Raw genomic sequence first — 13,194 nt, 5'->3', positions numbered from 1 at the left:
TATGGCTGACAGCATATCCTCTCAGCAGCACAGAAAATGTAGCCTTTATATTGTGACCCTGATGTGGCCTTTTCATATAGACTTTGCCAATTCATGAGTTTCCTAAATAAGGTGACAGACAGCATGGCCATAAAAATCATCAGACTGGGTATTCTCCCCATGTTCCTAGTAGTTTATCACCATACAGTGATTGTTTGAAGGGAGCTGGGTGGATATTGGAAAAAAAAAAAAAAAGTCCCCATTAGGATTCATTCACTCTTTTAAGCCAAATCGCCGTGATTGTATTTGCCTGTTCTCTGTAAATATCCTAGTGAGTGATTTTACTATCAGGGATATTATCATAACAGCAGACTTTCAGAAATATTTCAGACTTTTCCTGGAAAACGTAACAGAAGCCAGTCTGGTCTGGCTTTGGGCCTATCCACTGCCTCAATTCCCCTCTCTGTCAAGTTTTCCCAGCTTTCAGCATGGTTATTTTACACAGGTGCCTTTTATTTTCGCAGAAGCCTGTTCCGAGCAATGTGCTCCCCTGTCACATAACTTCACTAATTTCCTTCACCCGGACAGGTGAGCTACACCTGGCACAGGTGCAGCTGAGCTCTAGCCTGCTGGGACCTGGGAAAATATTATTATTTATTATCTGTATTCCAGTAGCACCTAGAAGTCTCAACTGAGATTAGGCCCCATTGTGCTAGGTGCTGTACTTATCCATAGTAAGAGAGAATCTGTGCCCTGGAAAGTTTATAATCTAAGGCACCTAAATAAGTACTTTCAACAGGATTTAGATACTTTTGAAAATGCCACCCTAGACTATCTTTCCAGCTTGAGTCAAATGGTGTCATTTAGCCCTGCTTTAATGGCTGTGCAGAGTTCACTCCTTCTCAGAGCTCCCACAATCAGTAATTGTGCCCATTCTTTGCAGGATGGATGAAGGTGGGGAAGGGAGTTTCTTTCTGCCTCTCTTACACTATGCACCTACAGAGAGGTCAGACACAAGCTGGTTCTCTATATCCTGGACAAACCCAAGCACATTGCTGATGCTTACCTAGTACATAATGATGATAATGTATTTAAGATTGTGAGTGTTCACACTAGAACTCTCATTCTGTGGTGTATGCTAATCCAATAAGGTGACAGAAACTTACCATGTGACATGTGTCCACTCAAAACAGGTTGAATGTTAAGTACTGACTATTCCTGAAGGAATGCTCACGAACAAGTTGCAGTTGAAAAAATATTTGCAGAAGTTATTCAGAGCCTAATGTCAAATAAGACATGAATAAGAGAAAGCTATTATTTGTTGGTGCACTATTTACAAACAGGAAAAGAGCTAAAATTAGTTTAATAAATTACTCACCTAGCTCTAGTGTGTTGGCCTTAGTTATTTTGTCATCTTAATTCCCTGTGCTCTGTCTTTTGCTGTTGAAAGTCAGTTTTCACATCCGGTAAGGCATGTTCTGAGATTTTAGCCGCCCCTGTGGAGCTATTATCTGATTCCTCATTGTTGCAGGTATGAATGGGGAAAAGTCAATTATTGTATTCATGACTGTAGTGGCTTTTCTTTCTGTATAAATGTCAATTAATCCTAGGTCAGCTATATATACTTTTTCAAGGATTTCAGTGTTTGTGTAAGCGGGGGAATGGTCCCGCTATTGTGGGGGAACTTTCCTGGCTTCTGCACTACCCCGGTGAAGTGGGCTAGTGAAAGGATCTGAGTCCTCGCTCCCACTTTATTTACCCAGATGCCTCCCTGCCCTCGAGGACACCCCTTCCACTCTCCTGTCTGGCAGAGTCCTTGTAACCCTAACAAGGCTGGGCTCAGGATTCCTGGGGGGCTCAATCCCCAACCTGCTGTGGTCACCTGGGACAGGGGCTAGGGTGTCCCCACTCCGGGGTACTCTCTCTGCACTGGGCACCTCCCTGACCCACTGATCATTTCATACAATTTAAAGCAAATACAAGTTGTTTAATTAACAATTAATTAAAAAAAAAGAATAAGGAAAAATGGGAAAAGTGACAGGAAAACACATCACCCTGCTCTGTGGCAGGGAACATCACAAACAGTGTCTCTGGACATCAGGGCACTTCACAGTCTGTTCCTTGTAGGTCCCAGGTTTCCTTCTCAGGCCATGGCTGTGCTGCAGGGATGCTGCGGGTTGGACACTTGCTCTGGTGGTGGCCACACACCTCCGGGCTTTGGGTGGTGGGACCCTTCTTCCCAGCATCAGCCCCCCATTGGGTTAAGATCCCCCTCCAGTCTGGCCTGCAAGGACCCTTGGCTGGGGGTATCTTTCTGCATTGGGCCCTTTGCCCAAGGTCCCACTCTGGCTGGCGCCAGTTGCTCACCACACCTGACTCTGTGGCTGCAGCTTTGCTCCCAGCACAGGATCTGCTCTCCCTGGGCTGTCTCTGGCTCTGCTCCCAACTCTGACCTGCTTCCTGAGCTGCTTTTCTGGCCCCTCTGGATCTGGCACTGCTCTGCTTGGGCCCCTGCTTTCTCCTTAGCTCGGCCCCACTCTGTCTGACCCTGGCAATTCCAGCTCACATGGAGGACGGGACCCCCAGGCCTCCTGACTCCCTGATTACCCTGCCCACCCTGTCAGTCAGGCTCAGAGGCTGAGGCTGACCTGGAGCATTGGCCTCTCCCCATTCTTTTAGTGCTGGGAGCTAGCCAACCAAAACACACCCACTGAATGTTAGTAAGGGGGCAACAGTCCCCTTACACTTGCTCCTTAGCTTGTGTGGTTGTCCTAGAGATCTCCCGCAAGCTGTGTAGGCAAAATCCTCAACCAAAAAGGAAAATTCCAGAATTTATGAGGTAAAGAGATTAAAATTTAGTTTGTAAAATGATGACCAGACTTAGATACTGTGATTTCTTGTAAGGGAGCCATCAACCCAGTTTTGTAGCAGTGTGGTTTGTTTATGACCTCCTAATGATTTTACAATTGGTTTCAAATCTCCTTTTTGTGGCACAAGATGGCTATTCTACATTCCTTATTTAAGATGTGCCAGAGAAACTCACCCATGCTCTTTAATCTCTTGCTGTAAATGATGCATTTCTTAAACATTGCCTTCCGTTTTCTTAGATTTTTTTTATGGGACTGTTTAGTCTGTTTACCGCTTTGCAATGTGTGTGATTGTCATTACATTTTGTCATTACATTTTCTCTGTGCTCTTATCGTTGTATTCAATCGACAGTGATTGCCATAAATAAGATAAGAAGAAAGGAAAATTGATTTGAAAAATAGCAGCAAAGACAGATACAGTATTGTATGAAATGGAGATAGTTGATCATGAAGGTCTAGTAAAACATAAAGATGAATAAGAATCACTTTCAGAACATTCAAAGCCATGTCCTTCTGCTATATGGGGGTCAGTGAATGCAATTTTAACTGCCATATTTCATGCCATAACATTATAATGGTCCTGAATCCCCTTTGTATGCCTGAGTGATGAAACAATATAATTATATTATACAAGTAGTAATTATTCAAGATACTAGAATTTTAGAATGCTAATATATTTCAAGGAACTTAAAATAAAAAGAGGGTTTTTAGTTATATAAATAGAAAGAGACTAAGGAAAGACAAGGTTTGGCAGCTATGCAGTGTGGATAGGAAGGAGTTTAAAACTAATCTAGGAATGGTTCAAAAACTAAATAAATACTTTGCCTTGGTTTTCAATAAGAATGATAATATGGAACATGTGCATGAAGGCAGTATAGCTGATGGAAACGAGTGTCTAGAAATAGAAATTTGCACACCTGAGGTAGAAGTATAGCTTAAAGAGCTCAATGCATTCAAACTGGGTGGACTGGATAATTTCCATCCCAGAATACTGAAAGAACTGGCCTGTGAGATCGTTACACCAGTATCAAGATTTTTAATAAATCTATCTATTCTGGGGAAGTATCATAAGATTGGAGAATAGCTAACATCATACCTATATTTTAAAAAAAGGGGAAAAAGCCATGTAGGTAATTGCAGACCTCTTAGTCTGACCTCAGTAGTAAGCAAGAACGAATTGTGAAGGAAAAAATATTTAAATGAATGGAAGTAAAAGGTAAAGGGGATGTAATGAAAAATGGGTTTACCAAAAGTAGGTCATGCTAGACTAACCTGATTTCCTTCTTTGAGAAAATAACTGATTTTTTAGATACGGGAACTTCAGTGGAACTAATATACTAGAGGTATACACTGCAATAAAACACCCGTGGCTGGCCCGTGCCACTGGGCTCAGGCTGCAGGTCTATAAAATTGTAGTATATGTCCAAGCTCTGGGACCCAGAAGGCAATGGGTTGTGCTGAAAGATGAATTATTGGATTGGAGGGAGGTTACCAGCAGAGTTCCTCAAGGATCAGTCTTAGTCAATATTTTAATTAATGACTGTGGCGCAAAAAGTAGGAGTGTGCTAATTAAATTAGCTAACAATACAAAGTTGGGATCCATTGTCAATATGGAGAAGGATCGGAATATTATACAGGAAGATCTGCATGACTTTGAAGACTGGCATGACAGAAATGGGATGAAATTCAATACTAAAAAGTGCAAGGTCATGTATTTAGAATCCAGTAATAAGAATTTCGGCTACAAGCTGGGTCTCATCAGGTGCAGGGCCGGCTCCAGGCACCAGTCAACCAAGCACGTGCTTGGGGCGGCACCTTAGAAGGGGCGGCCAATGTTGGGGTGGCAGGGGGCGCTCGCGGTGTTTTGTTGTTGTTGTTCGGCGGGGCGGTGCTCGAGGGGTTTTTTTTGTTTTTTGTTTTTGTTTCGGTCGGGCAGCGAGGGGGGGGGTGTTTTGGCGGTGCGGCACTGGGGGGCTTCGGCAGCGCGGCGCTGGGGGGTTTGGGCGGCGTGGCCCGGGTTTGGGCAGCGCGGCGCTCGGGGGCGGGGGTTTGGGCGGCGCGGCGCTCGCTCCGGGGGTTTGGCCGGCCCGGCCCGGCGCTGGGGTTTGGGTGGCCCGGCCCGGCCCAGCCCGGCGCTCCAGGGGTTTGGCTGGTGTGGCGCTCCGGGGATTTGGGTGGCGCGGCGCAGCGCTGGGGGAGGGGTTGAAGGGCCCGGTGCTCTGGGGGTTTGGGTGGCCCGGTGAGGCGCGGCGCTCGGGGGAAGACGGGGGGTTGGGCGGTCCGGCTCGGTGGGGAGTGGGGGAAGGAAATGCCTCCAATAGTATATAGATATTTCCAGATATAAGCACTGGGGTAAGTCCTCATTTGGAATACTACGTACAATTCTGGTCACCCATGTTCAAGAAAGATTACTTTAAATTGGAATAGGTAAAGAGAAGAGCTACTGGGATGATTAGGGAAATGAAAGGCCTATCTTATGAGAGGAGACTAAAAGAGTTTGGCCTATTTAGTCTAGCAAAAAGAAGGCTGAGAGGTGATATGATTGCTTTTTATAAATTGAGTGTGTGTGGGGGGGATAAACACAGAGAATGTAAATAACTGATTTAAATTAAAATACAGTGTTGGCACGAGAACAAATGGATATAAACTGACCATGAACAAATTCAGACTGAAAATTAAAAGATGGTTTCTAACCATTAGAGGGGTGAGGTTCTGGAACAGCCTCCCTTCCCCCCCCCCCCCCCGCAGGAATTGTGGGGGCAAACTACTTAATCAGTTTTAAGAGACAACTGGACAAATATATGAGTATGATGGGGTTGCTTTTGGTGGTAGAGGGCAGGATTCATTAGCCCTGGGATTCACTTCTGGTTTCTGTCTTATGTTTCTAAAAGCTCATGTTTCCGGGTTTCAGCCTGCCACAGCAAGGGATTTTCTTACCACTCCTAATGTATTCTGTTGTTGCTGGTTTTATTATTAATAATTTTGCCCTGGGTTTACTGGAGGCCATATCTATGGTAACCCCTACCTTTCATAGCTATGTCTGACCCTTGACCATCGACTTGGCTCGGACGGTTAGGGATTACATTGAAGTGGTGCTATTTATAGGAGCGGGGTGTGTCATTTCCCAACTCCATACACTGCCCATATGATTATATTTCTGTTCGGTTATCCGTAGGCACCGGGGTGGCTCTAGGCACCAGCAAAGCAAGCAGGTGCTTGGGGCAGCCCATTTGCAGGGGCAGCAGCCGGCAGGGATCCAGCCTAGGAGCTGAGAACCAACAGGGGACCCTGGGAGCTGTAGTTCCTTGGTTAGCTCCCTGCCTATAGAACCAGCCCTGGAGCAGGGAAAGAACCACATTTCCCACATTCCCTTGGCCACTATCAACAGAAAAGGGAGGGGGAGGGAGTATGGTAGCTGAAACCTCATGCTGCAGCTTGCTGTGAATGGAGAGCTCACTGCTAGAGTGAGGTGGCACTGTGAATGGGGAACAAGTATGCCCAAGGAGTAGAAGGCTTTGGCCCAGATATCCCCTTCAGAAGACATCCCCAGACTGGATTAGGGATACTGGTGTGACCTCACCTTGCAGCCCCCAAAGAAAGAATTGGGTGGACTAAATGGACAGTGCCCCTCTCTATCTGAAGCCTAGCAAGGGAGGTATGTGGATCCCACTAGAATTTAAAATGAAAAGTAAGGGAGGAGAGGCGCTACTGGACCTGGGCAGCTTTAGATACAGTACCAGACACATAGGAGGATTTCCACTTCTGAGCCATGGAAGCAGAAATCGACTTTTCCTTTCCAGATTTAGCTAATATTCAGAAAGGGAATCTAGCATCTGCCTTCCAGATTTGAACACCTCAAAATTCAGGAGTGCTCAAGCTCAATTTGGGCAGCTGCTACTTGATTTCTCCCAAATCAAATATACTGATCCACTATAACTTGCTGTAGAAAAAGTAGGATAAAATTGAGCAAGAAATGCTTCCCAGTGGTTTTTAGGACTGGAATTGGTATTTTCAACAGCCATTGCCTTTTTTTTTTTTTTTAGTTTTATTTGTTTAAAAGGAAGACAGTGATATTGCATTGGCAAATTCCCCATAGAAACAAAGAGTGGAACAAAAGAATAATAAAGGCACCTCAACTTTTCCTCATTTATGGAGGACAGTCTTATAATATGCATCCAGATATCCTCCAGTCACACAAGCTGAAAATTGTTCCACTTTACTGCAGTTCTGTAACCATATGGAAATCAATCCTGTCTGTGTTCTGTGCACATCCAAAATTCCTGCTGAATGACCCACCCTGGGAGCAAGTTACCAGTGACCCAGGGCTGCGGCGGCAGGGGGTGCGGGTGGGGGGAGGCACAGAAGTGGCAGGGGGTGCAGGTGGGGGGAGGCCCAGAGCTGGGGCGGCAGGGGGTGCAGGTGGGGGGGGGAGAGCCCAGGCTGGGGCAGCAGGGAGGTGCAGCGGGGAGCCCAGGGCTGGGGTGGGGGCAGCCAAATTTTTTTTTGCTTGGGGCGGCAAAAAACCTAGAGCCGGCCCTGCGTGGGCCTGTTTAGAGTTATGGTCTTCCTTCAGATCCATTTCTTCTCTTGTCCTCTCATTTATAAGAGTATATTATGTTACACCAATGAACGACATCTATACCCATAATGACAGCTACCAAAATTGGTGAGCTCCCCTTCTATTTTGTTTAGCTTTAATCCAGTCTTAACAGGGTCAGCCACAATCTGGCCATTAATAAGCTGTATACAAAGTGCCCATTTACACCCTATCCAGCAAAGCACTTAAGCAATGCTTAACTTTAAGCATGTGAGTAATTGTTTATTGAAGTTCTGATTATAGATGGAAAAGATCTGTCAGAGTCTCTCCTTGCATGTAAATGTAGGATATAGAGCCTGACCCAAAGGCTGCCATGGGTTTCAATGGGCTTTGGATCAAGCTTAGAGTCCCCTGCGAAAGGATATATTGGATATTAAACTAATACTGCAAGTAATCTTAACCAAACTTACTATGACAAGGCAAGATGAATTCTAAGTGATGGGGGGGGCGGGGAATAAAACAGGTCTTTCAGCACTTTGTGTCTCTCACCAGTGAAGGTTAGAGCTTGCACACATATATCATACAAATATCTGGTAGTCTTTTTTTTATTTTTCTTTTACTCAAAAGCAGATTAATCTTCTTCCAATTTCTGCTCTTATTACAATCCTGAATTTATCATAAGCATTAAAAATGCAGTATGGATATTTTTCTTTTGTTGTTATAGTCCATCATAAAAAGGCATTAATGTTGTGCCATTCTTCACTCTATTTTATATAGTATATATATTATAGTATATCTATATTGGCCCTAAGAATTCAGTTTCAGACTGTGAACTCAACATAAGAAAGAAAATGGATCCAGGAAAAACAAGTTTTATGAGAAGGATCGTAATGGGAAAATGGTACAAAATTACCCACCCTCCTCTATGGCAACTACTGCAAAGAAGAATCTATTATTGTAGTTCTCCTTCAATGCTGTAACAGGGTTCTTCTCAGCAGTTTGTATGAAAGTATGTTCAGTTAGTTGCTAAAGAAGAAGCAGATTATAACATTCTTTTACTAATCTCCTGCCTTTAATCAAAACAAATTGAAAATGTAATTAAAAAAAGCCATTCACAGAGGAAGCCAATACTATCGTTCATTTTCTAGGGTCTTATCTTAAGCTTCTGTGTACTCAGCACAATGAGGTGTAGCAATCAGTAATTCAATATAATTTTCTGTGGTTTTATTCTTTGACTAAGAGAAAGGTAAATTAATAACTGACGGGGGTGGTGAAATTGTTGCTTTATATGGAGACTCTGGAGGAACTGTTTTATTCAGGTAAAAGATGGCAGAATAGTGATGTAACAAATGGTATATGTGCAGAGCTAAGAACAGAAAAATCTAAATAAACATCGCAAGGTAATTTTGCTCTGTTAAACCAGCAGCTAATACTATCCATGTACACCAGGGGTCGGCAACGTTCGGCACGCGGCTCGCCAGGGTAAGCACCCTGGCGGGCCGGGCCAGTTTTATTTACCTGCTGACGCGGCAGGTTCGCCCGATCAAGGCCCCCACTGGCCGCGGTTCGCCGTCCCGAGCCAATGGGGGCGGCGAGAAGCCGCGGCCAGCACATCGCTCGCCCGCGCCGCTTCTTGCAGCCCCCGTTGGCCCGGGACGGCGAACCGCGGCCAGTGGTGGCCGCGATCGGCCGAACCTGCTGCATCAGCAGGTAAATAAAACTGGCCCGGCCCGCCAGGGTGCTTACCTTGGCGAGCCGTGTGCCGAACGTTGCCGACCCCTGATGTACACTATGTGTCACAGTCAAGATCCTTACGGTATGTCTACCCTGCAATGTAAACCCAGAGTTAGTAGAACTTGAGTTCACAGACCCTAGGTTTGTTAACATTGGGCTTGAATATCTACACTCATTTGTAACCCCAGTTTAGGAATTGTTAAACTCTGGGTCCCGTCCTGGGGCTCCAGGATCTATACTGCATTATGGGGGCACGAGTCCAACCGCCCACATCTCAGACTTCCTAGTGACCTCCCAAAATATGCCCACTCTAGCCCTTTATTCGTGGTGCAGTGTGGGAAAACTTGACTGTCCAGAGGACAAAGAAAGTCAGCCCTTGGGATTGTGGGATACTTTTGTTGGACTTCCAGCGAATGAGTCCAGTGGTCTGCATCTACATTGCAAAGCAATAGGACTTGAACCCTGAGTCCTAGCTTGACTTGGGCTCTGACCCAGGGTTTGAGCCCTGGGTTAGCATAATTTGCATTTAGATGGAAGGGGAGGGTAGGCTTGAGTCTGAGTTTAAACCCTGGGCTTCCACTGCAGTGTAGACATACCCTATGTATTCTGTTGTATGTTGGGGTAGATTCAATCTCTCTCAATCTGCAACAAAATATAGCCTGGATTCTGTGTCATTTTGAACTGAACAATCTTACTCACCTTTTAGTGTAGGAGTATAAGAATTCACTTATGTACAAAAACCTGTGTTTTAGAAGATCATATATGGCCCTTAGAATTTTTTTTGTTTAAACTACAGAAAATGGACAATATTCTCTGCTTGATTCCAGTGAAGTCAATGCAGTTACACACCAGAGCACTATGTATTATATGACTAACCAATATGGTTCAGTCTGCAAGAAAAGTGAATATGGTAAATAATGACCTTTTTATTGCATGTACAATTTTCCTGATTGCTCAACCACATCCAGTCAATTTTGAGGCTACCTGTCCCATTTAATCTTGCAGCGGACTTTGCTGTAACCATCATGTAGCCCGATCTTGCTCCCATTGGAGTCAACAGCAGTTTTGCCAATGGAAGCAGAACTTGGAACCATGATGTAAATCTCTCTGTGTGTTGCATTAATGAAAATCACAGCAAAAAGGCCTGTAAATATTTTATATACTTTTTATAATTTGTCAGCAGCTGGAGAGATTTTTGAATTCATTTTAATTTTGTAAACTCATGCACATCTCCCTCCCTGCTATATGTTAGGACTGTGGAGCATAAAATATGAACATCTAATTTTTGATTAACCACGTGCATGGGCACAATGAAAGCAGCTTCAGTGCTGGGTGATCTTCTTGACAGAGGGGGGCAGGTGTTAATTGCTGCAAAGCAGGTTCTAGGAACATTGTAAAGTATTCCAGCCCTGGCTACTGTCTGAATAATTAATTCAAGGAGGCCCTTGTGGAAAAAGTGGTATCTAGGATCTGTGACATAAAATCACACAAGAGGACAAATGAATATATTCGAAACATCATAATAACAGTGAAATCTATGAAAACAAGGATGTGCTGCATTTGCAGACTAATGGGGCCCTGACTGCAGTATAATTGAAATCAGATTTTTTTCGGCCTAAGCAATAGGATACTACAGCCTGTGTGGTAGTATTAATTAAATGAACACCTCTGGTGCAGGGGGTAATTCCAAGTTTTTTTTGATACATCTGAGAAGCTCAATAATCAGCAGTTTCACACAGCCTGAAGAGTCTAATTATGGTGGTGGACTACAGCCAGGATTTATACAGTATTTTTATCAAAGATGTGTCCAAAATGGACCACTGCATCCAAACCACTCTGAAGTCCAGGGAAGTTCAGATCCAGATCTAAAAACCATGTCTTTTTTTTGTGTGTAGAATGAGCCAAAGGTGAGAATTTAATGCAAATACCTCTGAATTTTGGATAAAGTTAGATTTGGATCCAAACTCTGCATGACTGAGATCCTCTCTTGTCATTATACACTGGATCACACAATACTCTGGAGCCAGAAGTAGTAAAGGAGGGTAGCACTATAGAGTTGTGTACTATGACATTTATATGTGGGGGAAATGTGTATGAGGATAGAGATAATGAAAAGAAAAAAATGAAATTAAAAAGCAATACAGTTGTAATTAAGCTTGAGTGCTTAGCTACTATGGTAATGGGTATTCTATAAATTGGAGATGGTGTGTGTGGGTGGGTGGTGCTTGGTGTCAATCATGGGATAAAGAGGATTTTTTTTTCTTATTCTTTAAACTTCATCTTTGAGTGAAAAGTAAGAAATGATCGTGCACCAAGGGGCTCTGTTTCCCTTAACCCAGCACCACTAAACAGTCAGGTCCATATAGTGATTGCATAAAAGGATATCCCTCTTACAGTCAGTGGAGTAGTGTTTCCACTCCTTTTAGTTTGAGTGGTTTAGGCTATGTTTTGGGCTCAAGTTTAATTAAGGACTCTGGATTACACAGTGCTGGTCACTTTAACTGTTCACCTGATATGTCTCCATATGATGAACATCTTCCTCTTAAACACTGGAAAAATGGAAATTTGAGCTTTATCTAAACCAGAACTAGCAAATAGACCCCATCTGGATTTGGGTCCAACCTGGAACCCAAATCAATATGTTGAGTTTAGATCCAGAGATTCAAAATTTTAAATGCCTCCCAACTCTAATGGGTGGAGCTTTGGCAATGTGATTTTGGCTCATCTCTGATATTTTCCTTTATATCGTCTGAACTCTGTTATTTAGGATTAAGTAAACATGAAGTTGTTCTGTTTTTTTTGCTCATAGTTCATAAATTGTTGGGTTTTTAAATCAGATTGGAGAAATTTGTGAACCTGAATTGTAATAACATTTAACCAAGCTGTAAGAGTACACTGCACTCCAGAGCAAAAGGCTTGTGTCTCATACAGGGATCACAGCCCATTAAATATTATTTAACTAAGAACCATAGGCAGCAAAAGCCAGTTAATGAAACCCCATGCGCATTTCATTTTTGTCCACAAAAACAAAACAAAAGCCACCTGACAATACAGCAGCCTGTAATTATCACATGAGTTGAATTGTAAGATTTTCAAATATACTTAAGACTAGGTGCAATTTAACTGCTCTAGTCTATCACGCAAAAGACAGCCAATTAGCACTTAATTCAAAGTGCTAAGTGAATGTGCTCCCTTTGAAGTTAGAAATATTAGGGGAAAATTGGCTAATTTAATCTGGTTTCATACTTTCCGTTTAAAGTAAAATATATACAAATGTAGAGGAGGAAACCTGGTACATGCTGAAACTGCAACTCCAGATCAATCTCTGGCCCACTAAGCATCCCTTATTGTTAGGGAAAAGAGAGAATTAAAGGTATTTGTGATCTGGCAAATTTTTCAGCACATTTAAAATCCTAAACATTTGGGTAAAACCTTTTGAAGTCTACCAGGGCCAGTTAGTAACAACATTTTAAAACTTTATTTGGAGACCCCAGAGAAGAATTCAGCACAGACGCAAACACAGCCAAACCACATGGCTCATTCCCGAGATCAGATTCCAGCACTTTATTTGAAGTCCATAGTTTCCATAATAATAATACTCTGAGAACCCTAATTTACACATTGCCAGTGAGCCACATTGTGTTATTCCTTGTAGCACCAGGGTGCATTGTTCATGTCACATTACATTTTGTGATACAATTAAAGTCACGGGCTGAGTCTGATGCAGCTGTGTGTGATTGTCAGAGTACCTCAAGTATTAAAAAAAAAATCTTTTTTAAAGGTTAACTAATAAAAAATCTGTGGGTTTTTTCCCCTCAGGGTTTAAAAGAATGTTTTTTAGTTAAGAACAAACACAGCCTGGGTCTCATGAGATTTTCAGCATGTTATTTCTTGAGTAATAATGTTTTATTCTCATATTACACTTTCATCAAGGATCTCAAAGCCATTTACAAATGTTAATTAACAAACTCTCACAATCTAAGAATAATCTGATGGAATTAAGAAAGGGAAAATATTGGTATAATATCAAAGACACTATCTATCCTGTGATCAGTTAGCCTCTGGAATAGTCTCCTG

Source organism: Malaclemys terrapin, chromosome 9 (assembly GCF_027887155.1).
Source record: "Malaclemys terrapin pileata isolate rMalTer1 chromosome 9, rMalTer1.hap1, whole genome shotgun sequence".
NCBI classification, from domain to species: Eukaryota; Metazoa; Chordata; order Testudines; family Emydidae; genus Malaclemys; species Malaclemys terrapin.
This window is presented reverse-complemented; position numbering follows the sequence as displayed.